At 38.8% G+C, this 25,207-nt stretch overlaps 1 long non-coding RNA gene across 1 annotated transcript; it reads left to right on the top strand.

Moving 5' to 3' along the window:
• Positions 1–23,395: 23,395 nt before the first annotated feature.
• LOC131676347 (uncharacterized) lies at positions 23,396–24,058 on the top strand. The gene is made up of 3 exons (XR_009303144.1): positions 23,396–23,459; positions 23,531–23,656; positions 23,792–24,058. It is a non-coding gene; the product is annotated as an uncharacterized LOC131676347 (long non-coding RNA).
• The last annotated feature ends 1,149 nt before the right edge of the window (positions 24,059–25,207 follow it).

Genomic DNA, 25,207 nt, shown 5'->3' with positions numbered 1-25,207 from the left:
CTCTTCATTTTTGCGATTGCGATAACGTGATTTATCTTATCGAAAGCGGCAGATAAGTCGGTGTAAACAACGTCGGTTTGAGCACGATGTTCCATACTCTCGATTATGTAGGATGTTAAACACAGCAGGTTAGACGCTGTTGACCTCCCGGACGTGAAGCCGTGTTGATCATCACTTAGGTACTGCTTACAATGAGCCTGAAGAGGTTCCATAATCACCAGCTCGAACAACTTCGAAACTGCACTCAATGAAGTTATTCCACGGTAATTATTGACGTCTCGCTTGTTACCCTTCTTGTGGACTGGGAACATGTACGCGTATTTCCAGCAAGACGGGAAAACTCCTCTAGCAATAGATGCTCGAAAAATATGAAGAAGCGGAGTAATCAAAGCTTCAATGTGCCTTTTCAGGATAACGGAGGGGAACCCGTCGGGTCCCGGATTGAAAGATGACTTAAGCCGAGAGGAAGCTCTGGTAATCATCGTTGCATCGACATCGATAGCACCCAAAGCTTGGCCTACAAGTGGAGCTCTGTTGGCGGCGATTTCGATTTGCTCAGTAGTTAGTGCCTCATCTTTGAATACATTCGCGAATTTTTCCGAAAAAAGTGCACATATGTCTCGAGATGTGGTAGCTGTATTCCCATTGAAAGTCATAGACGACGGCAGGCCTGATTCCTTGCCCTGCTCGTTCACATATTTCCAGAAACGTTTAGGATGCGACTTGAGATTACGCTGAATATTTTGCTGGTATCGATAGAAACAGTGTTGACTGGTTCGTTTGTACGCATGGTTGAGACTGACGTAATAGTCTCTGAATGATATTGTGCGATACTTGGTAAACCTCCGCAGGGCAGCTCTCTTTATAGACTTCAGCCGTCGCAGTGTACTCGTTCGCCATGGAGGGCCGGTTTGTTGATGGTGAACTTTCTTTGGAACGTGCCTGTCAATAGCATACACCAGAACGTTTGAAAAGGTTTGAACTGCGATTTCGACATCTTCGGGGTCCAGAATATTTTCTCAATCGATGGTGGAAAGAAGGTCTGCGATACTGCGATAATCAGCTTTACGGAAATTGTAGGAGACAGAAAGCGGTAATATATCGAAGTAATGCACAACAGAGCTATCAATCGTGGCGATCAGTGGAGGATGATGTGCCACTGGTTTTACTGGGGAGAGGGAACCGTCACTATTGATGTGGCAGAAACCTGATCGCTGACAAAACAAAGATCGAGATGGCGGCTATTCTCATTGGCAATAGGATTGATTTGTAGTAACGTGGATGAGCTATAGCTGTCAAGTAGCCTCACTGCACATGGGTGGAGAACGGAATGGTCAGAATCCGGATAAAGAAATCCATTAGGGGAAGATTTCCATGAAATGGTAGGAAGATTAAAATCTCCTAGTACCATGATCTCATCAACAGCGTTAGCATCTTCGAGGATAGTAAAAACTGAGCTGCAGTGTGCTTCAACGTATTCGGTATCACGAGCGCGGTCGGGTGGAACATACAAAGCGCACAAGTACAACTTACGGCCGCCAAGCTCGATAATTGTCCAAACCTGCTCTCGACAAACCCAAGAAGTGTTCTCGACGATTCTTGCCTTCAAGCTGGTTTTAACCGCTACTAATACGCCGCCTCCGGTGAATTTTCGGCTATTGCAAGGGCTCCTGTCACAGCGAAACACCTCGTATTCAGTACCGAGCACCTGACTGGAAAGCGTGTCATCGTTCAACCATGTTTCGACGAAGACAATGATGTCAAAACTGTTATCGGAGACTGCAAGACGATATTGCTCAACGATTAAATTAATACCACCAACATTTTGGTAATATAGCAGCAGCTTAGCCCGTCGTTGACCAATGCTGGAAATCGAAGAGCTTTGAGGCAAGGAAGAGCTCACAGATGCATTGTACTTGGCTGAGGTAGGTTTGCGGAAGACCCCTCGTCCCATCTCCACTACAGGACCGGGACGGCTGCAGGTCGCTGGCAGGAAGGGCTCGACTGTGGTGGGGGGACTAAGGGCTTCCTCATGGCTGGCGGCAAGTGTGCGTCCCGGTGACCTAAGAGACGACATAACGTGAGATGTATGCAATGCAGCTGGACTAGGTGTCTCTCGTAAACAGCTGCGGTTCGCATGCAAGAAGAACGGCATCTGGTGTTGATGCGGTGCAATTAAAGGAGAACTGGAATCGGGGAACATTTCGGCGCTTGAATTATTCAAAAAGGATGGGTACTTGCCGCAGGGGGAAGTTTGGAAGACCCTTTCTCCACTCCCGCACACAGGACCGAGACGACTGGTGAACGTTGGCTGCAGTAGCTGGACTGTGGCGGGGGGATCGAGGGCTTCCATAATACAAGCTGCGGTGCATCTCGGTATCCCATTAGCGAAATCTATCCGGCTTTGGCTGGTCGAAATTAAATTCCCGAACGAAAACTCCAGTCGGCCAAGTAGACGCTTCGAGTGCAGTGTCCTTTAGTTCGCTCGGAAGCTCAGCTCGGAAAGAAACAAAGTTGAGTTTCGAAGCGGAGGAGATGGCTCGTCAACTTCCGGTTTCACTCACGGGAACTGGTACATATCAATGATTTTAGTATTTCCCTGGTGTCCGTGCAGGAAGCGATTTGGTTTACACTGGACTGGAAGGTTCCATGCGTTCTATTTTACTCCAGTACAGCACTCAAGAACGAACAAGGAGAGAACAAGGAATGTTTGACTCAGTGTCATCTTCATCGGACATGGATTCATGAACGATTTTCGCGGAATGTTTGACTCAGTGTCATCTTCATCGGACATGGATTCATGAACGATTTTCGCGTGATCAATATAATTGTTCCACCGGAGCAAATCGTTGACACGGTTTACCTGTTCCATTTCCCCCATTATCGCATGGTGTCACTTCGCTTCCTGCATTGGCGGTTTCTTGGGGTCAAAATCCAATCCGAGACACACGATTCAATCGAGGATGCCCGGACAGCGCTTTTGCCGTACAAGCACTATCTCCAACTGAAAGCTAAGGATGAGTTTACAATAGCGCTGTCGAACTTGTACGATTTCGGCAAGATGTTGCACTGGAAAGTACCGGATTAACGACGGAGGACGATGTTCCGTGCTGAGAAATAGTGATATCAGTATTTTCTTTATCCTACAAGAGACTTGAATGTTTATTTGATGCTTGGATTTGGGAAATAATGCAACACTTTATTATTCAGAATAATCATACACGTGTCTTATTTTTTTTTGTATTACATTTATGTTATTTCTATTGAAAAATCTGTGTCAAAAGTTTATCAGAAAGATAGCATTTACACATGATGATTATACGCGCATGAGTAATGAGTTTTTATCCAGAGGGATTTAGAGTATTTAATTAAAATAAAAACCTATTTGAATCCACCTAATAGTGCGATGATTCAATGGCTGATTATATTCAATATAATTATAGAGATGTTTAATACATTCTTATTTTACTTAGCAGGTATCCCTAATAAACATCATATGATTTAACGCTTAAATGCATGAATTTCACTTTGGTATTCATTTTTCGAGCTGGATACGATCTATATTTCTTGTTTATTTTTCTTCGAAACCAGGTAGCGCAGTTTTAGTTAAGTCAGTCCTGATACGGGTCAGGTGGATAGCTTTGGTAATGGCTGAGCTGGTCCATGCGGATGACATCCACTCCATTGGAAAAAAAAGATTGATGGGCGAGGGAGGGTTTGAAAGGTTATTCGATCGTAGTGACAAGTCATATAGTATGTCAATCTGTGAATCCTCCGTATGGTAACGTGTTTGTCACGGGTCCTAGCGCGAATGTGAATTCGCGTATATAATTTGCATATTTGTGTGTGTTCTAGAATGATCGCGCGGCCGGTGAATATGATACTGTAAACCGGGGTGACTTTGATCATCGGGGTGACTTTGATCACTCGAAACTTTTTTCGTAGATCGCTTCTTAAACCAGAATAGTCTACCGAAACATTTTCATTTAAAATGATTTTTACTCTAAACTTATAAAATACTGATTTGTTATACTTTTTGAGTATATTGTTCGGTTTTTGGGTACAAAAACTACAAAAAACCGAAATTTGACTTTACCTTATTTTTACGAAGCTTCGTAAAGTGTCTATTTTTATAAAACAAATTAATCTCAGATTTGAGCAAGAGTAATAAATTACAAGCGAGTTTTTATTTTTCTTTAGAGTGGGATGTGTCAAATATATTTTTAAGAGTTTGCTTATTTTAAATACAATTTTTTGTGAAACTAGTCGGCAATTATTTCAAATTATTTCAAGCTAAAATTCGCAATATTTTTTATTGTCTAACAGTCCAACGTGTTAAAATAGATGAAACTTTTTGTACAGCACTGAAATAAAACAATTTAAGCAGTTTTAAAGATTTTCAGAATCTTTTATTCTAGTTGGACACAAATTATACGAATTTTGGTTACTCGAATTTTACAGTATATTGAAATACTTTGTATAATACTAATTAACACCTATTTAACAATGAGTATCTTCCAGAGTTAGTTTAAACAAACATTTGAATGAAAAACATTGGCATCAATAACTTTATGTGAGTGAACATGCAGGTTTTCAAAGTCACCCCGGAATACGAAAACGGACTTCAATTTGAAATCATTTTTGAGAAAATAGCTGGAAGCGAAGAATTTTAGGTATAACCATCCAATATTGTTACTCCATACATCAGTACATGGTTTAAAAATGTTAAACTTGAAAAAAATGTATTGCGTCTAAAAATATGTAATGATTACTTCGAAAAGTGATCAATGTCACCCCGGTTTACGGTACTTAATTTTTGATGTGCGGTTCAGATTCTAGAAGAGAGTCCCCCGATATCACTGGCTTTTCCAATCATGTTGTGTTTTCTAGTGGATATAACTGTCATTTTTTATTGGTCCAACTGAAGGCATGAATCTGGGCTGTTAAGAACGAGGACAGGCACTACTGGACGTGACTGATTCACGATCGCGCCAGCGGTGGGTTAATGCTTGAGATCGCGTTTGTAAATTTATGAGTTCTAAAACGTTCATTTAATTACCGAGATGTTTTTATGTTGGCAAGATCGCGGGTGTAAGTATGTGTGGATGATAGCAATTGCATTTTCGCGTTTGTGATTCGGCTTGTGTTATCGTGATAGCTAGGGGTGTTTGTACGTTTTGAATGAGAGAAATTGTGAGTGTATATGGAAGAATATGCATTTGATTGTGTTAATGTGTATTATTATGAATCTAACTTAATAGTAATAAAAGGAAAAATAACATGCCGAATTTAAAGAAAAAATATGAAAAGGAGATAAAGTAGAAGCGTATAAATTGATTGATATATTTTTGGTATACATGAGTAGTAGAAAGCAAACTTATAGAAGTAAAACAAACACAGACCAATGAAGTAGAAGAAAAGAAAGTTGCTTATATTTGGAAACATAGCCACTTTATTCGGCGGTTTGGTTCGCGTGGATGATGGTTCTTCAATATTACTAGGCAAATTTTGAACATTTGAATTGATAAGGTCCCAATACTTTGGATAGTTCACTTAAATTTTAAATTTAATACATTGTGCAATTGAATGATGTTTACTTTAGATTTTTTTTTCTTCATAAAACGTTTATTTGACACGGCATTTGCAAAAGCTTTTTTACGCCGGGGTTTTTTTTACATAACATGCTACAAAAGTTCTTAAGACTATCACGTTATAATAAAAGTTCACTTTCTAATGCTAACACTGAGGATAATCATCATTTTGAATATTTTTATTTACACTCTGTTTTCTTGAATTTTATTGTAAACCTATTGATAGTTTTTCTGTAATTTTTGTTTATTTTTTTCTTTATTTATATCGTTTTATCTAGCTTAACTAACTGCGAAGAAATCTAAATTGTTTGTGGGTAGCAAGGGAAAAAAACTAGAAACATTGTGGGGATAATTATATTTGAATATTTATTGTTTTCAGGAAATGATAAATATGGCCCATGTATGTAAGATCTCGTAAAGCGAGGATATCACGAACAGGAACATAGGGTGGTTTTCTTCTGGCTCGTAAGAAGTCTATTAATTGGGATCTGGCTTCACGATATTCAGTGCAAGACCAAACAATATGTTCAATGTCTTCGTAACCCTCTCCGCAAGCACATTGATTATCTTCTGCGATCCCAATACGGCGGAGATGCGCATTCAACGTATAATGGTTGGACATGAGCCTAGACATCACACGAATGAAGTTTCGACTTACATCCAACCCTTTGAACCATGCCTTCGTTGATACTTTAGGGATAATTGAGTGCAACCACCGTCCCAGATCTCCATTGTCCCATGATGTTTGCCAACTAGTAAGCGTCCTCTGACGAGAGGCGCTATAAAATTCATTGAAGGCAATAGGTCTTTCATAGATGTCACCGTCCAGTGCTCCTATTTTGGCTAAATTTTCCGCTCTCTCATTACCCGGTATGGAGCAATGAGCGGGAATCCACACTAAGGTAATTTGATAAGATTTATTTGTTAATTTAGTTAAGTATTCTCGTATCTTCTTCAAAAAGAACGGAGCGTGATTGTCAAGCTTTAATGAGCGTAGTGCCTTAATTGTGCTGAGGCTATCTGTGAGAATGAAATAATGGCTCGGATGTAAAGTATCAATGATTTCCAGACTATAGTGAACTGCTGCTAGTTCGGCTGTGTAAACAGAGGCAGGTTCTGCAAGCTTTAAAGCGATCGAGGTGTTATTGTTGAAAATACCGAAGCCAGTGGCCTCATTGATTCGTGACCCATCAGTGTAGAACATTTTATGGCTGTCAATGTGTTGGTATTTAATTATGAATATTTTTGGGATCTCCAGAGAGCGCAGGTGATGTGGGATTCCACGAATTTCCTCTTGCATGGACGTGTCGAAAAATAAAGTGGAATCGGGAGTATCTAGTATATTAACACATGTCATAACATAACTAGAAGTCGTTATTTCTTGTGACATGTGATTGAAGTACACTGTCATGAATCTGGTTTGGGATTGAAGCTCGACAAGTCTTTCAAAATTTTCAATTACCAATGGATTCGTAACCTCACATCGTATAAGTAAATTCTGGGAGAGATCCCAGAATCGATCTTTTAAGGGAAGAACTCCCGCTAGTACTTCAAGACTCATCGTATGTGTCGATTGCATGGAACCTAAGGCGATTCGTAAACAACGATACTGTATTCGTTCCAATTTAATAATGTGAGTGTTTGCAGCTGAACGGAAACAGAAGCACCCATATTCCATTACTGAAAGTATCGTTGTTTGATACAATCTTATCACGTCACTTGGATGAGCACCCCACCAAGATCCGGTTATTGTTCGGAGAAAATTTATCCTTTGTTGGCACTTCTTTATCAGATACCTAATGTGGCCTCCCCATGTACCTTTAGAATCGAACCAAATTCCGAGATATTTAAAGGTCATTACTTGGGCTATCGTTCTACCAACCAACTGAAGCTGTAGCTGAGCTGGATCACGCTTCCTTGAAAAAACAACCAACTCTGTTTTCTCCGTAGAGAAATCGATGCCTAGCTTCAATGCCCAACTTGATAAATTATCCAAACTATCTTGCAGTGGTTGTTGTAAATTTATGGCTTTTGGTCCTGTAACAGAAACCACGCCATCATCTGCAAGTTGCCTTAGAGTGCATGGGCTGACAATACAATTATCAATGTCATTCACGTAAAAATTGTAGAGAACAAGAACCTTGTGGGAGACCCATGTAACTTATTCTGAATGTTGCCAAATCGCCATATGAAAAATGCATGTGCTTTTCTGACAATAAGTTGTATAAATAATTATTTAACATTGGTGAAAGACCACATTGATGTAGTTTCTCTGAGAGAACATGAATGGAAACAGAGTCGAATGCTCCTTTTATGTCTAAGAACACAGACGCCATTTGTTCTTTTTTTGCGTAAGCGAGTTGGATTTCTGACGAAAGTAGCGCCAGGCAATCATTCATTCCCTTTCCTCCCCGAAAACCAAACTGGGTATCTGAGAGCAAGCCGTTCGCCTCAACCCAATTGTCGAGACGTCGTAGGATAATTTTTTCCAATAATTTCCTGATGCAGGATAGCATTGCAATCGGTCGATACGAGTTATGGTCGGAGGCTGGTTTTCCCTGTTTTGGAATAGCGATAACTCTCACTTGTCTCCAGTCGTGCGGGACAATGTTCTGCTTAAGAAGCTTATTGAATAAATTCAACAAGCGTCTTTTTGCTAGGTCAGGCAGATTCTTCACCAAGTTGAATTTAATTCTGTCTGGACCCGGAGCATTATTGTTGCATGAAAGGAGTGCAATTGAAAATTCCATCATTGTCAAAGGCGAATCTATGGAATCGTTACTTGTGGGAGCATCGCGAATGATTTTCTGCGCAGGAGCAGAATCTGGACAAACTTTCTTGGCAAAATTAAATATCCAGCGATTCGAAAAATCTTCGCTTTCATTAGTTACGTTTCGATTCCTCATTCTTCTGGCTGTGTTCCAAAGAGTACTCATTGATGTTTCTCTTGACAAGCCATCAACGAAGCGTCTCCAATAACTAGACTTTTTGGCACGACGGAGACTGTCAAATTTGTTTTGTAAAATCGAATAATTTTCAAAGTTCGCACGTGTACACCCTTTCCGTTTCATAATTACTTTGTAAGCAACTTGTTTAGCTTCATATGCATCCGAGCACTCTTTGTCCCACCAGGGATTAGGAGGCCGGCTGTTCATTATCATGCCAGGATTGCATTTCGTTTGAGTTTGTTCTGCTGCTTCAATAATCAAACCCGCTAGAAATTCATATTCTTCGGTAGGTGGTAGCTCTTCCGTAGAAACAAGAGAAGTGGAAATTAAAGATTGGTATTTTTTCCAATCAATATTTCGTGTCAAGTCATAAGGGACATTGATTGAATTCGTGAGGCCTAATTCACTGTAAATTGAAATAACGACTGGCAAATGATCGCTACCGTGAGGATCAGGTACATCCTTCCACGTGCAATCTAACCGAAGTGATGTCGAGCATAGAGATAGATCTAATGCACTTGGTCGTGCGGGTGGTCTGGGAATGCGTGTTGCTTCGCCTGTATTTAAAACTGCCATATTGAGCTCGTCACAAACATTGTATATCAAAGAGGATCGATTATCATTGAACAGGGAACCCCACAATATTCCGTGCGAGTTGAAGTCTCCCAGTATCAACCGCGGAGCAGCCATGGATTCCACTACCTCGAAAATCTGACGTTGTCCAATTTGAGCTTTGAGAGGTATATATATAGAAGCGATAGACATGTCTTTGCCTTTAATGTTCGTTTGGACAGCTACAGCCTCAATGCCCGCAAACAAGGGGATGTTAATTCTATAGAAAGAATAGGACTTTTTAATTCCTAGAAGCACTCCTCCATACGGGGTGTCTCATTCTAGGCGAATAATGTTGAAATCATTCAAGTTGAAATTAATGTTTGAGGTAAGCCATGTTTCACATAAAGCAAAAGCATCGCATTTCAAATTATGCAGCAAAATTTTTAAGGAATCAATTTTAGGTATGATACTTCTGCAATTCCACTGTAAAATAGTGATGGGATCTTTCACTGGAGAAAGTGAATTATCCATCGAAAGATACAATCTCTGCAAGGATGGGCCATTGAGCAATCAGCTGCTCTAAAAATGTTCTAATTGTTGAGAGGAACGCTGAAAGTATACTTTTTAGTGGTTCAGAAATATTGAATGCTTTGAAAATCCAATCAACAATTTCAGAAAATTTCAATAAACCTATCCCCGGTTGAGGCTCGGAGGAAGTTGAAGTTTTATTATTACCAGTAATGGTGTTCTGTTTGGATTATACATTACCAAAACCGGGAGGGACTGGCTTCGGTATTGCATCGGAATTATTTAGCTTTGGTCGCAATTTATTTATTGGAGGAGAAATTTCAAGGCCCTTGATTGGCAGTTTAGGAAAAGAGGATTTTTTTCTTTTCCTGGATCCTCTAGGTAAAAGAAATGATGTACCTTCGGACGCTTCGTCAGAGTCAGACTCTTTCGGCAATAGAATAGCGTATCTGTTTTCTGAGACCGTGGGTTCAGGAGTAGCATTTTTCAGTATTTCTGCATAAGAGCGCTTAGACCTCTCCTTCAAGGATCGTTTAATTTTATTCTCCCGCAATTTATACATGGGACATGCAAGGAGGTCGTGTGAATTTTCTCCGCAATGTAAACATTTTTCTAAGTTTTTATTGCATGTATCCTCTTGATGAGGCCCCCCACATTTGCCACACCGTACCTTATTGGAACAGTAAGTGGCTGTTTAGCCAAGCTGTTTACAATTGAGGCAATTCATCACACGAGGAATGAAAAGGCGAACGGGGAGACGAATTTTATTAATAAGAACATGGCTAGGCAAAGCAGACCCAGCGAAAGTTACACGAAATGAATAGGATGGTCGGTAAACTTTTTTGTCTTCTTCAAGTGATACTGAGTACAATTGTTTGCAACCGAGTATTTCAACTGTGTTAAGCAGGGTGTTCTTGAAACAACCAACACCATGCTTAAGTATATCCTCGGCAGTGAGGCTGGCTTCGGAGATGACTCCATCGCATTCTATATCGCGCGAAAGTATATAAACTTTATATTCACACGTGAAGAGTTCGCAGGCTACTATCTCGTTAGCTTGTCTAATGTTATCAACGCTAACTCGAAGTTTGGCTTTATTTACTTTCACGATCTCTGTTACAGCAGAAAATCGTGAAGTCAGATCCCGTGCAATTTGCACAAGGTTTAATGGCTTTCCTTTCCGCCTGAAGAAAACCTGCCAAGGTCCAGAAGACCCTTGAGGGTATAATTTTATTCTAGGGGGAGTTGAGGGAGGGGGATCAGAATAATTTTGCTCTTGTGAAATGGAGGATTCCATCTCACTATCCTCCATCTCACCTACCATACACAGTAAGTTAATTAAATACTTATACTAGCACAATTATACTAAAATCTACTTGTCCTTCGAAGAGTTGTAGCTTCACGCTGTCTCCCTCTGTCACACGCTCGGGTTGAACACAGCGTAACCACCACTACCAAGATGGAGCCGCTGCTTACCTGTGGGTCCAGGGGTATTTCCGTACTACGTAGCGTGGCTAGGTACACAAATACACAAAAGCCCGTATCTGCACTAGTGCAGATGAATAAGTGATGATGAAGCGAGACGCTTCACCAACAAGATGCAGCTCTGTCTCACGTCGTCACAAGCGTCGACTGTATGCAGCGCAAGCACTACCACCATAAGGTGGAGTCGCCGCTTACCTGTGGGTCCAGAGGTATTCCACGCAGCGTGGCTAGGTACACAAATACTCAAAATTCCGTATCTGCACTAATACGGATGAATGAGTGATGATGAAGCGAGCCGATTCACCAACCAGATGCAGCTCTGTCTCACTCCGTCGCAAGCGCCGGTTATATGCAGCGCAACCACTACCACCACCAAAGTGGGGCGCCGCTTACCTGAGACTTCGTTGCCTTCGCACCAACACTCGCTTATCGCGTGGTACCACCAACAAACGACCGCTCTCGCAGCCAACAATCCTGCCTGTCTCCGCACCAACACAGCATCAAACACTGACACGGTACACAAACTTCTAGCCTATTCACGGCTTGCACAGCCCTGGTTGCTACAGCCAATCAGCAAACACAACCTTTCAAGGCGAAGGCAAAAACTGTTATGACTACTTTAGATTTGGGTTTGAATTGGTATGATCCCAATACTTTGGCTAATTCACTTAAGTTTTAATGCAATGTGCAAATTCCTCTGCTAGGTTTAGGAGTTTGACGGTATTGCAAACATCATCAAACATATTGCGTGCATCTGTGCTAATGAACTTCTGACAATAAAGTGCTTTAAGATGGTTATTGCATTACGCCGCGATAGTGGCGCTTCGAGGAGAGCGAGAGGGCGTATAGGCCTTTTTTGTTTTGTGTTCTTTCACACTCTGCGCCAGCCCTAACTAACGTTCAACCGTTAGCCTGTGCGCGCTGGCGTGGCCAACTGGTGGGTCGCCGTGCATTGCTTTTTTCTGTGGGCTGTGTTTGCAAACATTGTTCAACAGTTTAATAGCAGTGTTTGTTGACACAGTTCGCAATGGGGGTCATTATGGGTCGATTTATCGGGCGGCTTTGCCATCGTGCACAACCTAATTAATAGAGGTGTAGAGAGAATTCTATTAGTTGTGCGTTGTACAAATTGTAGTTTTTAATAATAGTGTACAATTGTTATGTGGTCGGTGTTAAGTCAGACCGGACTAAGTCTCAAAACATCAAAAAATGAGAATGCCAGAATTGAAATATGTAACAATAAGCAAGAGTTATGGCGTAAATTAATTTCCGATTATATTGTAAAGGATGCTGCGATTCAAACTTTAAACTCGTTTTTCTCGAAATCAATAAATTGTCACTTAGTTCGGTCTGATTTAACAACCACCATGTGGTAGTCGTATGTCTTCTGTGTATGAGTTTGTCTGAGGATTTGTGACAGCTGGGCCAGGGAATGGATGCAGAAATGGCGTATATGATAGAATAGAGGGTAATCCTTTCTAGGATTCGTTGGTCACTTTATCCGGTGTTCACTTCATGCATGCGATTCGATTCATTCGGGAAGATCGAACTGGATCAATTAAAGTACGATTAACTAACCGAAGCACGTGAATCATCGGTAAATAAGTGTCATTTGCTGGCGTTTAGACGAGTTCAAGTGGGTTGATTGCATGTTACATGTGTTATTTTCTTCTACTTGATTAGTCTGTTTTGTTCTACTTCTAGTAGCTTGCTTTTTCACTACTCAAATGTACCAAAACAATATCGATCAATTTATACGCTTCTACTTAATTTCTTTCTTTATTCGGCATGTTATTTTTCCTTTTATTACTATATCTAAAAGTAGATTCATACTAACACTCACTAATACAAGAAATTGCTTATTGTATCAGTTACACTCACATTCTGTCTCACTCCAAACGTACAAACGTGGCCTTCGCGATAACACAAATCGGGTCACAAACGCGAACATACAATTTAAATCATCCACACATACTTACGCCCGTATTGTCGCCAACATTAAATGAACGTTTCAGCACCTATAAATTTACAATCGAACGCTAAAACTCACACCTTCCACACACAGCACCACAAGAATCACAATTAGACTCATAAATACAAAGTCGCACGCTACAATTGCAGGTATTCGTCTGACAACCAAGGGAAGTGCACCTCAAACGCAGAACTTATCATTTCATTGATGGCCTTGGATCTGCGTTGCCTGTGTTCAAGGCACCATAGCTTCGTCCGTCAGGTCAAGGATGTATGAAACCCGCTAGCCACCACCCTCGGCCCTAGCTGCCCATAAAGGGATAAAAAAAGTTTTAATGCTAGAGAGAATGATATTTAATTTAGATTATATGTAATAAACCAATAACCATAGGATACCGCATCGGTCTGGATCTAGTTGAATTGACAGCAAAAATAATTCAATGCCAGTCTTCAGGCTATCCCTTGCTTCTATCCACCACCTGAACCACGCGCCGTGATGCTATTAGCTTCTAAGGACCACCAGAATCCAAGGTCTCCAAGCTTCAAATCTCTAAGCATAAAACATTGTAGTCTGGAGTCCACCGCTCGGGGCAAGCACTAGCAGGTTTGCGTGCGTCGTATTGAAAATACAACGTATTTTGAATATACTTAAAGTAAGTAATAAAAATATTTAAAAATACTACTGTTGTACCTAATAAGGAACCTTATGTAATTAATGTCGATGTGTACGTACTTAAAGTATTTAAAGTACATCTTGACTGTAATTAAAATATTTTGCATATTTAAAGTACGAAGTAATTAAAGTACACTGAATCTGACGCGTACTTTTTCAAATCCTTGCGGTACTTAATGTAATTTATGGTACTTAAAGTAACTAATTCTGTAAGACTTTTGGCACTGAGTCGTATTGAAGATTTAGTGCTTGCCCCTTGGTCGGATCGTAATCTAACGAGAAGAGATTATATTGTAAGAGAATAAATTACCTTCCGGCAGTGCTCTAGTATACTGAGTGCACGCTGCTCTTAAAATCTGGTGAAATTGTCTTAGATCACCTGCGACTGCTCGATCAGTGGGCCATTTCGGAGGGTTAATTAATTTAAATTTTAAAGAAACTACCCAACTTACCACTACAAGCCACTAAGAATTGAAACTTTTCATTGTTAGCATCATACTGCTGAGCTTAGCTGTCCAAGCATTCCTGATGATCTTTCGGGTGGTGCATATGCATCTCCGCCCCCCGAACGAACAGTCATAGTGAAACGGATAGTTGAATTATTCGCATACCACTAACCGTATCGCAGGGGATTAAACTTTCCTTCTTCTTCATAGCATCCAACAGTTCGTAGTGCATCTGGTGTAGAATAAATCGATTCCAGTTTTGACTTAGACTGATCAGATTCATGTTAGCATTGTTGCTTCGATCCGAAGAAAGTATCAGCCCAAGGGCAGCTGCTTCCGGAACGATCGATGAAAATTGATGGCTTGGCAGGTTAGATTTGATGTTCCAGCATCCAATATATGAAACAGAAAGCCAACTTCGCATGCCAAACAGAATTCCCTCGAACTGTAGTGCGTAAGAAAAGCCTTCCGTAGTGGAGTAATGAAATAGAGCGTTTGTAACATTGCGTTGCAATAGAGCAGTGATTCTCCGCGGACCTCTAGGGGGCCGTGAAGTCGTTGTTGGGGGTCCGCGAAGCAAAATATATTTTCCGAGTGCATATTGAAACTTCAAGTCTTGTTTCCTAACAAACTCAAAATAACATATCGATAGCATAAAAAATAGATGTTTATCCGTGGGAGTCCGCAGCAACCCAGGGTGATTTTTAAGGAGTCCGTGGTACGAAAAAGGTTGAGAACCACTGTAATAGAGGAATGAAGATCCGTCTAAAAATCTCTAATATCGTGACGGACCATCTTAGATTAAGGTGAAACTTCGATAGCCTTGTACGCAGCGCACCTGGGTTCGAGTCCCGACCCCGCACATAGGGTTAGAAATTTTTCTAACCCGAAGAGGCGAATGACCTTAAGGTTAAAACCTCTATAATTGAAATAAAAAAGGTGAAACTTTACTCGTTTCACCGGCATGGAAGACTAAACATTTTCGACAGTCAATAAGTCAACTTTAATTCAAGAGCATTTTTTTAAAAGAGTGTAAAAGTTTCTACATGTAGCCTTTTCGAAAAATTTTGCGATGACCGTAATTTATACAACAAAATTATCTGAGAACGAGTTACATGGAATGAATACTTCTGTACGAAAAAAAATATGCGCTGAAAAAAGTGTTTTCATTTTTCACAAAACAAAAAAATAATGGAAAAATTTTAAATTGCAAAAAAGCCCATTTTTTAAATTCTTTTCATAATTTGTCAACAAACACCTGTAGAGAAAAGAAACATTTTGAATTTGATTGCATGATGGAGAACTTATCGGTAAATAAGTTTTCCTAACAATAACTTTATACATGTTTATAAAGTTCATACTAATTGACATACAAAACGGTAAATTTGTTATTGTTATTTATCAGTGTGCAATCGGGCTGTCTCAACAACCTATTTTTGCAACCTATCTGTATTAACTGTACACCTACCGTCTCTCCGTTGCACTTGACAGTGTATGCAGTGCTTTATGGTCACACCTACGACCGCGCACCCGGCTTCCCATGAGCGTTCTGGCGGCTCAGAGGTTTCCTTCCATGTTGCTCAGGGATACATTGGTCCTATACACATCCATGCATACAGGCATACATACGGGCTTACATTCATACATACATACAAACTATTTGGTGCAAGTTTAGAGCGTGTAATGTCGTGTCATCTAGTCTGTCATCCTATGGAAAATCATCCTACCATCGCCTTGGGGTCAACGTCATATTGGCAAATTTCGCATTGAATCCGCTTCTGTATCTTCCTAATCTTCTTTTTGTCTCCTAGGTCCGAAGCGGATCAATCGACTATTAATTGAAACGGTAAACAAACTAGCAGTATTCACCCTTACTCGCGAATTCTTTTCCTACAACTGTGCTGTTTCTTCTCTATCTTATAACATAACTCGATTATCCCTGTTCTAGTCAATATACATATTCATTACATTATGGACCAGGCAAACCTTTAATTTTTCTATTATTATTATCCTGAGTAGCTATACCAGTGAAGGTATTTTAGGATCTCTGCCAATAAAGGCGTAAGCAATATTTATCCACATAAAGTTTGCTCGAACCGAATGTCCGCCTGGTTCGACTCGATAAGACCACACCGACCCGAAAGGGTTGCTTATCATTTCTGAGAGCCGGTGTGCTTGGTCGAGTTTAATAATCATAAGAACGAGTCCTGAATAATTAACTATCTCTTAGGTGCCAGTCCTGCACTCCTTTCCTGAACTAGCCTCATACTCACGATCAAAAGAGTCAACAACTAGTAGGATCCACATGTCCCCCACCCAAACGAATTGATCAACTTGCAAGTAGGAGCACATATCTACCAACCAGCCAAAAAGACTTCCGAATCAATGAGAATGGACCATGCCAGTCGAAGGCCACAGGCCCAGCGCCATCTCGTACAGTGTCATTGTCATTTCTCAGCCCACCCCTGGCAGACGTTCATCCGCCCATCTAGACTCTGTCAAGATGAGAACCTACAAAGCCTAACTGTTCGTATGTGCTAGTCCGTATAGATTTTGGTTTGCTGAAACGAAACAAGAAAAGCAAAATAATTGTGATTAGTATCGTAGTTATAATAAATAAGTAAACGATTTCTCATCTGTTGTTTGTTCCCTTGTTCGTAGTCCTCCCTCCTGTTCCTGATCTGTTTGGGCCACTGGCTTTCCGTTTCCTTGGCCGTCACGCTCGAGCCGCACATATTGTAACAAGAGAAATAAATGAAAAGACAAAAAAATGAAAATAAATGGACGTCTGCTATCTGTGCCTAAATTGATGTTGCTTCTCAGTTTTGCGTGACCCAGGGGGAACTTGGCCTTGATCCCAATGCTCTGTCGCAGATGTTACGTGATATTCGTTATGGAATATTCTTTGTTTGGGGGCCATTCATAAACAATGTTGTTCGTTTTTATCCCTAATTCGCTGATACGTCTAAAAAACATTTTTAGTTTTTATCTCGTTACGTGACGCTCTTCCCCTATTGTCAATATTCGATATCATTTATGAATGGTCCCTTGGTGATATATTTAGAGCAGACAATCCAATGAAAAATAGAATTGACAGGATTTTAGTGCGCTCTTGGCGCCTTGTGTCACATCTTCATGATTGTCATACATACTAAGAATACCAAAGCATGTGATGTGATGACCGGAAGATTAGAGAAGCAACTCTTCCCCTTCCCCCCTAGACATACAAAACGGTAAATTTATTACATAATATAATTCTAAGTATCATTTCAAATCAAAATGCATTTAACAAAAATCCATCAACATCAACAACAGGTTTTTCCAGAGGCCCATAAAATGTTTCCTTTGATATTAAGGCGATATTGTAAACCATTTGAAAGCTATACGAAAACAATCAAAATATTATTCAACCATAGAGTCTGATGTTTAAACTATATAGTTGAATCATATTTTTGTTGTTTTCATGGTGTTAACAAATGGTTTACAATATCGTCTTGATATTGAGGTGCCGTTGATAGCAGTTCATTATGAGCTATTGTGGTTATCACTGGAATTAGCAAAAATAGCGAAAAACAAGATAGCAACAAGATTGCGAAACCGCCATTTTTAAGATTTAACATTTTCAATTCTGCAAGGCTACAACAATGTAATTTGAGTTGATTTTTATATGAAGTGTTCGTGCGACTATTGGTCTTGAACCAAGGAAATGCTTAGGAGGCTGCAAACGAATCGAGTTAGGAATCAAAAAGGCACACTAAACAATAAATTAAATGGGTACCAAAAATAGTAACAAATAATTTCCGATTTTTGCTCAACAGGTAGCGAAGGGATGAATAAATCCATGAAATGTCAATTTATGACCGTCCGATACCTGACTAACAGGGCCTATATATTGCTAGATGTTTGTTCTAAACTGGGCGGATGAAGCTAACAGGGTATATTTTGAATTCTTTCGCTATTTTGAATTGATTCCGTCGCATGCTAACCTTCGGTGAAAAGCACAATATGACTCACAACGATCATTCTGAATGGCTATAAAGGTACGAATCAGATCATTTAAATTTAATTGGTGTTGTACTTCGGTGTAAATAACACCAGAAATCAGCTATGTTACTAATGGCGTTTTCACTCGTAGCCGCTGTGCTAGGCTGACCCATAATCGCCGTCAGATCTTACATACTTATTTTTTGAGCGCGTCGTATTGAAAATACCAACGTATTTTGAATATAAGTCAAGTAAATAATAAAAGTATTTAAAAATACTTCTGTTGTATTTAATGAGGTACTTAATGTATTTTGCGTATTTAAAAGACGAAGGCGCTGTACTTAAATTGTTTTTCTGTAATTAAAGTACAAGGAATTTGACGCGTACTTTTTTAAATATTTGCGGTACTTTATGTAATTCATGGTACTTAATGATACTTAAAGTAACTTAAAGTTCATAAACTATGGCCAGTCGCTAAGCCAACGGGTGCTAGTTGTTAAATGTGGTAGCAAAAATAAAGAAAGCGAAAAGTTGTTATCGGTGATACAAACCATTGGAAGTGGCTCAACAGTATCCGCGAGCTCAGTCACTAGATTGATCTCCGCATGCAAACGCTTGGATGGATGAGCTGATATCGAAAGTAAGAAGAGAAAGAGCATTTTCAGCGTCGCCCGATAACGCCTGAGGGTCAATCAGTACGTTTCCTTGGATGTCGCTTTCATCCACACTGTCATCACTGCTGCTATCCCAAGATAGAAATTTGTTCTCCAAAGGTTGTTGATTTCTTGGGTTTGTGTTTTTGGTGTGCGGATTACAGTCCTGAAATCATCTTTCTTTCCTGTTTTGATGCTGTTAACGCACTGTTTGTGTTTTAGATGTATTGGATGCAGTCGAGTTAATAGAGATAAAAATTAAAAACAGAAAGGGCGTGATTAATGTTGTTAGTCATTATATTACCCACAGGGCTGTCCTTATAGTTTTTTGAGTAGGTTATGTTCCCTCATCTTTCAATGGGCTTGGGACCATCAGTAGTAATTGAAAAATACCTCCTCAATAGAAGACCATTAATTTATATCATCACGTATCGGTTGGTGTGGTTGTTATGCACAATTTTGACGAATGTTTACATCCAGATGAGGATTATTATCCCAAAGACATTATCCTGACTATTCATGGTCTATTGAGAAATGTTTTTTTCTGATGCTACTGGCAGATTTAAACTTAACTACTCTTGCGCTTAAAGCTCACATTATAGTATTAGTATTCGAATTTAGCCATCATTTAAAGTTTACGAAACAAAGAAAAAACAAAAATGTTCAATAAATGTCGAAAACTGAAGACTATTTCAAATGAAAACCTGTTTTTTTTGTTTAAGCAGGAGCAAACAGGGTTTTAACTCAACACTTGATCTCGTGCATTGCGTTTGGTTAGATGCCTTATAATGCATTCTATGCTCATGTTATTTTGGACATTAAATCCATCGATGAGGATTTGATTTTATTACATTATCACAACAACAGAAAATTAAGTAGCAAAAATGCCATTCAAAAACATATTTTTGAATGGCATTTTCAAGTAGCATGCTTCTGTTGATATGATAATCAGCTCCTGCGATTTTTGCGTCTAAGCTTTTAAATATTTTGATCAGTTTTAAAAGTTGAGTTTTTTTTGTTGAATGTTTTGTGAGCTTTTTTTTCGAATTCGAGCATAGTGATTATTTTTTGAAATCGTAATTAATATGATCACACATGGTACATAAAAATACGACATCTTCTATACCATTATTATTAACCTTTGCACACCTTGTATGCCACCACCTTTCGCAACCCTCACATAATACCCACATTTCTTTTGTGCAGGATCGTGAGGTATCGGAATGTGAGGTGAAACTAGTGTTATTTTCAATAACACCACATCCAGCGCACATGTTCTGAACATTTCAGAATAGTTAATTATCAATTGAAGGAAGTATTTTCTTGCTGATTGTGGATTGAATTTCACATCAAATACTTCCCCAATAGTAAGCTCATGTGAAATGTTATTCAAAACATGAATACCGCAGTTAGTATCATCTAACTGAAAGTTACATTTTTTTCAACCAGATTCAAATTACTCATAAAGTGTATTGTTTTTTGATTATTTCTATTTCTTTTTCACATCTCTTACTTTCTAAGGAAAGTAGTGAAGCTATAAACTTCTTATGCATATCAGTAGACGATGAGTTATGTTTCGAATCCAAATAAATAAATTCATTTCTGCCGGCGTTTATTAAACCTACAGTAAAATTATAATCATTTAGAATAAGCAAGATGGTAATATTTGATTTTATAATTTTTGTGCACACTCTCTCAAGATTAATATGTTCAGCAGATTGCATTCCAAATAGTACTGGCGTAAAGTTACAACACAATGTGAAAGCATTAGGATAGTATAATTTGGATAGCAAATTGACTCAATAATCTAATAAGAAATTAGTCAAACAACTATTTCCATCGCCATCGAACAACGTTTTGAAATCGGCGTACTCTAAACAGATTCCATCTAGCAAAGCTACTCTTATAACCGTAAGCTCAAACGCGTACTAACTATATTTAAACCGGACTAACTTTTAAACCGGCCTAAACTATTTGGTAAGCTTTAACCAAACGATGCTGTCATTTATATGGCTGCGTTATGATCTGCGATACACGACAATGTTAAAAAAGAACAAATTCATGTTAAAGACAATGAGTAAATCAGACAACATGGAGAATTGTTTTTCATTCCGATATTTTCTTGCAGTAAAATAGTTTATCTTCGTCATATGTCTCGTTCCATAGCGTGTGTGAACAATTTTGTCAACATGTAACTGATATGTTTCTGAACTTAGAACTTTAACTTGGTGGATAGTTTATAGTTGGCCGATGATGTACAGCATTTTGTAGTGACATAATATTTAATGCACAAAAGAAAATAAGTTTGAAGTGGTTGAACCATCGTTTGTAACTGGTGCCATGATAGTTATTTTAAACTTTGATTAAAAAGTTGGTTGAAATATTTCAATTTGAATTCAAAATAAACTGTGAATATCATTCTAATTGAACACGATACCTGTCGACACGAGAGGAGGATATTTATATTCGTTTCAAGCAAATTTTCACAAGTTTGGAATAAATATCAATTATAAATAAAGGTTACTATCACACTCTGCGAATTAAAATTGCACACGTTTTTTTAGCGAAGCTTAAATAAAAAGTAAACAAAGGTCAAACAAAAAAATAAACTTTGACAGAATGATCACAAGTGTTATATTTCAAATTGTTGATTGCAAATTTCTGTAATGCATGAATGCAGATTGGAACGATTTTATTTGCTAACAAAATTTCTACGATTTTATAAATGAATGAAAGTTTTGAGCATCATAGTAATATATTTTTACGAACAAATATATTGATCGCCGTTGCGTTCGCAATCAATTATAAAATATTTTTATTTGGATGTTTTATGTGAGTTTATTCATATAGGAAAAATGCGTATATTTAAAATCATTTATTTAATCTTTGCTTAGGGTATTTATGGAGTTATTTTGTAAGCAGTTAACATTCTGATTCAATTTGTGAACTGGTAGTAAAAATAAGAAAATTTATAAAATAGTGGTATTTACGATCTACATCTGATTGTCATTTATTTGGATCTATCCAATGAAAAAAAAACTATTTTTTTCGTTATTCACTTTCTTTTAATGTGAGATACGACAGATATATGGGTAATAATTCGTGATAATATGTTATTGATTAATATTAAGGAATAAAATGATCCCACTTATTCTCACAACGATAAGTAAAAGAAAATAATCAAAGCAATTCTTATTGCAGTTTTGATTCGAATTCGCAAAAACAACTTTGATCTGAATATGCGATAATCGATTCGATTTATCCAAATGTGCAAGCCTGTTCACAAGCTCAAGCTCAAGCTCGATTTATCCAAATGTGCTCTCCTGTAACACTTCGATAAGCAATTGGAATCAAGCGTGTACAGAGAGGGAAAGAACAGAGAAATCAAAAATACAGGTAAATATAGTTCGACGGCGCTTGTCTTTTCTGCCTGTTAAAACTGGCTTATTTATTGCCATCTTTATTGCGAGCAAAGAGAGCCATATTGATCCAGAAGAATGCCGAAGAGAGGATTGAAAATAGCGAAGTATGCGCAAGAGGAGCATGTCATATTTTTGTCTTTTTCCGGTAACATGATGCTGCCATTTGCATTACTGCTTCTGATCTGCAATACACGGCAATGTTAAAAACTGTAGAATGAGGTTTATAGAAAATTCACTGTTTATGCCATTTAATAGTCTGATGTATTTATATTTTTAAAATAATTTTGGAATCCTCGATTTAGCTTAAACCTAAGAGAAGAGAGGACAATCGCGTAGCTAATTTGATCCAGTCCTAACCTCAATATTGAACCAGCTTCTGATTGGTCATTTTGCCAGTCATGAGCGTTCATTATATTTACAATCGGGATGGAAAACAGTGCTGCTGAATCTATTCTGGCTATTTTTCATACACATTAACATTTCGTGCAAATTGAATAAAATACCTGAATGACGATATAGTTACGTGTATTGTTAAGAGAGACATGAATAAATATTTAATTTAATTTTTAAATGCAGCTAGCATTGTAAATCCTTGGTAGAGGTGCGATCTTTTAGGTACAATTATTTTCGGCAATTGTAAAAAGCATTCAAAGGGAATCTGGCAACGATGAACACTTGTTGTCTTCAGATTTACGGCAGGGCCAAGTCGAGAAAATTAGGAAGAGCAAGAAGCCTGTTGTCGTCTCTTCTCTTAGGCTTAAACAACAACATTGGCTCGGCTGGCTCAAGAATTTGACAGTTTCGCTGGCTCAAGATGGCGTCTCCGCATATCTCTTACTAGAGGATAACTAGTCTCAACTTTCCCAACTTCTTTCAAACCCTGTGCATTTCTGTTCTATCACTCAGAATTAAACGAAAGACAAATAATAAAGACATGAATCGTACGAAGAAAGTCTACAAAATTTGTGGCTCAATTTACAATTTTGAACGAGTGACTCTGGTCCCTTCAGATTTGACCGCTCTCACCGCTAGATGGCGCTCGAGTTTGATGTTTCTGATGTTGAGAGTGTGCTGCGAAAGAAGAAAATCATCAACGTAGGCCAGGATACAGATAAATACATCTAAACAATGTTTTATCTCCAAGGATGACGCTGTCAGATGAGAACGCTGAGGAAATTATGCGCCAAGCATTTTTGGTTCTCCGTAAGTGATATTTTGTTGGCATATCGTATTCTTTTTTCCTTCCAGTATTGAAGTTTTCGCTATTCTTTCAGCTTAACGAATTTCATCGTATAGATCGTATAGTTTGCGCCAAATGCTGACGAGTTTCACAAATTCTACGTGGTTGAGCAATTGCATGCACCCGGTGTGTTGCTGGAAGTCAAACCAACACGAACCATGTAGGTAGTGCGATGTTCCTATGAGAAGTTGAATAAATGCTTTAAGTTCAGCCGAACAAATTATTAATTTGAATCCATTCTATACACGCATCTACAATGAATTGCCACATCTACATCGGACCTGGTGGTATATAGTCAAAACGATTATATACATTATCTTATTGAAAACGAAGACTATTCCGAGTTTGAACGAAACGGCGAAGATTAAAACTAATGAGCAGGTGACTCGAATACAGCCTGAAGCATCCACCACACAAGGCGGTATTTTAGACAGACTACACTCTGGACAGCAAAGCACCTATTGGGTACGATAGATGGCACATTTCAATGTTCATGATCATATCTGGAGGTAGAGTAGAGTAAATACTTCTTTAGAAATAATATTGTTTTACATTTTAGATAGGTAGCAATGAATCTATTAACATGACTATTTAAATAAATAAATATAAGATCATTGTAAACACAATAACTTATTCATAGATTGCGTGAAAATTACTTCAATTAGGATTGTTAACACATCGCACGAGGCGCCTGTTATCACGAAGATGAACTGATAATTGAGTAGTCGGAGGTTTGTCATGCACCATCCAATATCTGGGCAGATGTCTGACCCGAAGTGTTCAGTAATTTTGGAATTATTTTTCTTCGGTCAATTTGAACTCATTGGAAAACAATTCTACCGTTGCGACAAATCGGCCCAACAGGTTGTAGTTAATCAATACTTGCTACTCCAGCAGCTTGCGCTTATTGACTGAGTTGTGATAGCTAAGCACGGCGCCATCGTTCATAACAATGCTGACGAATTTGTCAGGTCGAACTTGGACGTTGGGCAGAGTTCACATTCGTGCGAGTTATACACATCCATCGTGTTCAAGGTTAAAATCATTCATTGCGGTCAAATAACACTGTTGGAAATTATGTAGTGCCTGTAGTTTTTTTTATAACGATGCTGATTTATTGCGTGATGATGTTGAAGTTGTCCATTTCCTAAGTTTAGCATTGGTGAAACGTATTCTTGCATTTCACTCTTCCGTAGTCTGTGCGAAGTACTTGTCAAATTAAATCCCTGTTTTACTTTGTTCACTATTTGATTGAAAATAAAAAAAAACCGAAATACATTTAATAAGGAGAAATGTATGTCCCGAGAACAGATGTGACCTTCCCAACCAAAAATGGATTAAGTCCGACTCGAAGTGATAATGCGATGGTACATCAGCAAACCGCTGGAAATCGAACTCGGTCCAGTGCGTAACTCCGCCATTGTGCTGTTGGAATATTATTCGATTTCCCTCAGTGCTATTTAAGCCCATATTTGCGTGTCCCTCGAAAACACCGCAGGTTCTGTTGCAATTAATCACCAAAATGTCCGATTAGCTGCTATTGTCGTATTGTGATGAACGAAGCTGCGCTCAGACTCAGTTCTTGAGGGATAAGCTCTAAATCTTCAATACGACACAGAGCCAAAAGTCTTACATAATTTGTTACTTTAAGTAAGTACCACAAAGATTTAAAAAAGTGCACGCCAAAGTACTTGCACTTTAATTACTGAAA

This window comes from Topomyia yanbarensis, chromosome 1 (assembly GCF_030247195.1).
Source record: "Topomyia yanbarensis strain Yona2022 chromosome 1, ASM3024719v1, whole genome shotgun sequence".
Classification (NCBI taxonomy): Eukaryota; Metazoa; Arthropoda; class Insecta; order Diptera; family Culicidae; genus Topomyia; species Topomyia yanbarensis.
Note: the sequence above shows the minus strand (reverse complement) of the source record. Positions and strands in the feature narration are given on the sequence as shown.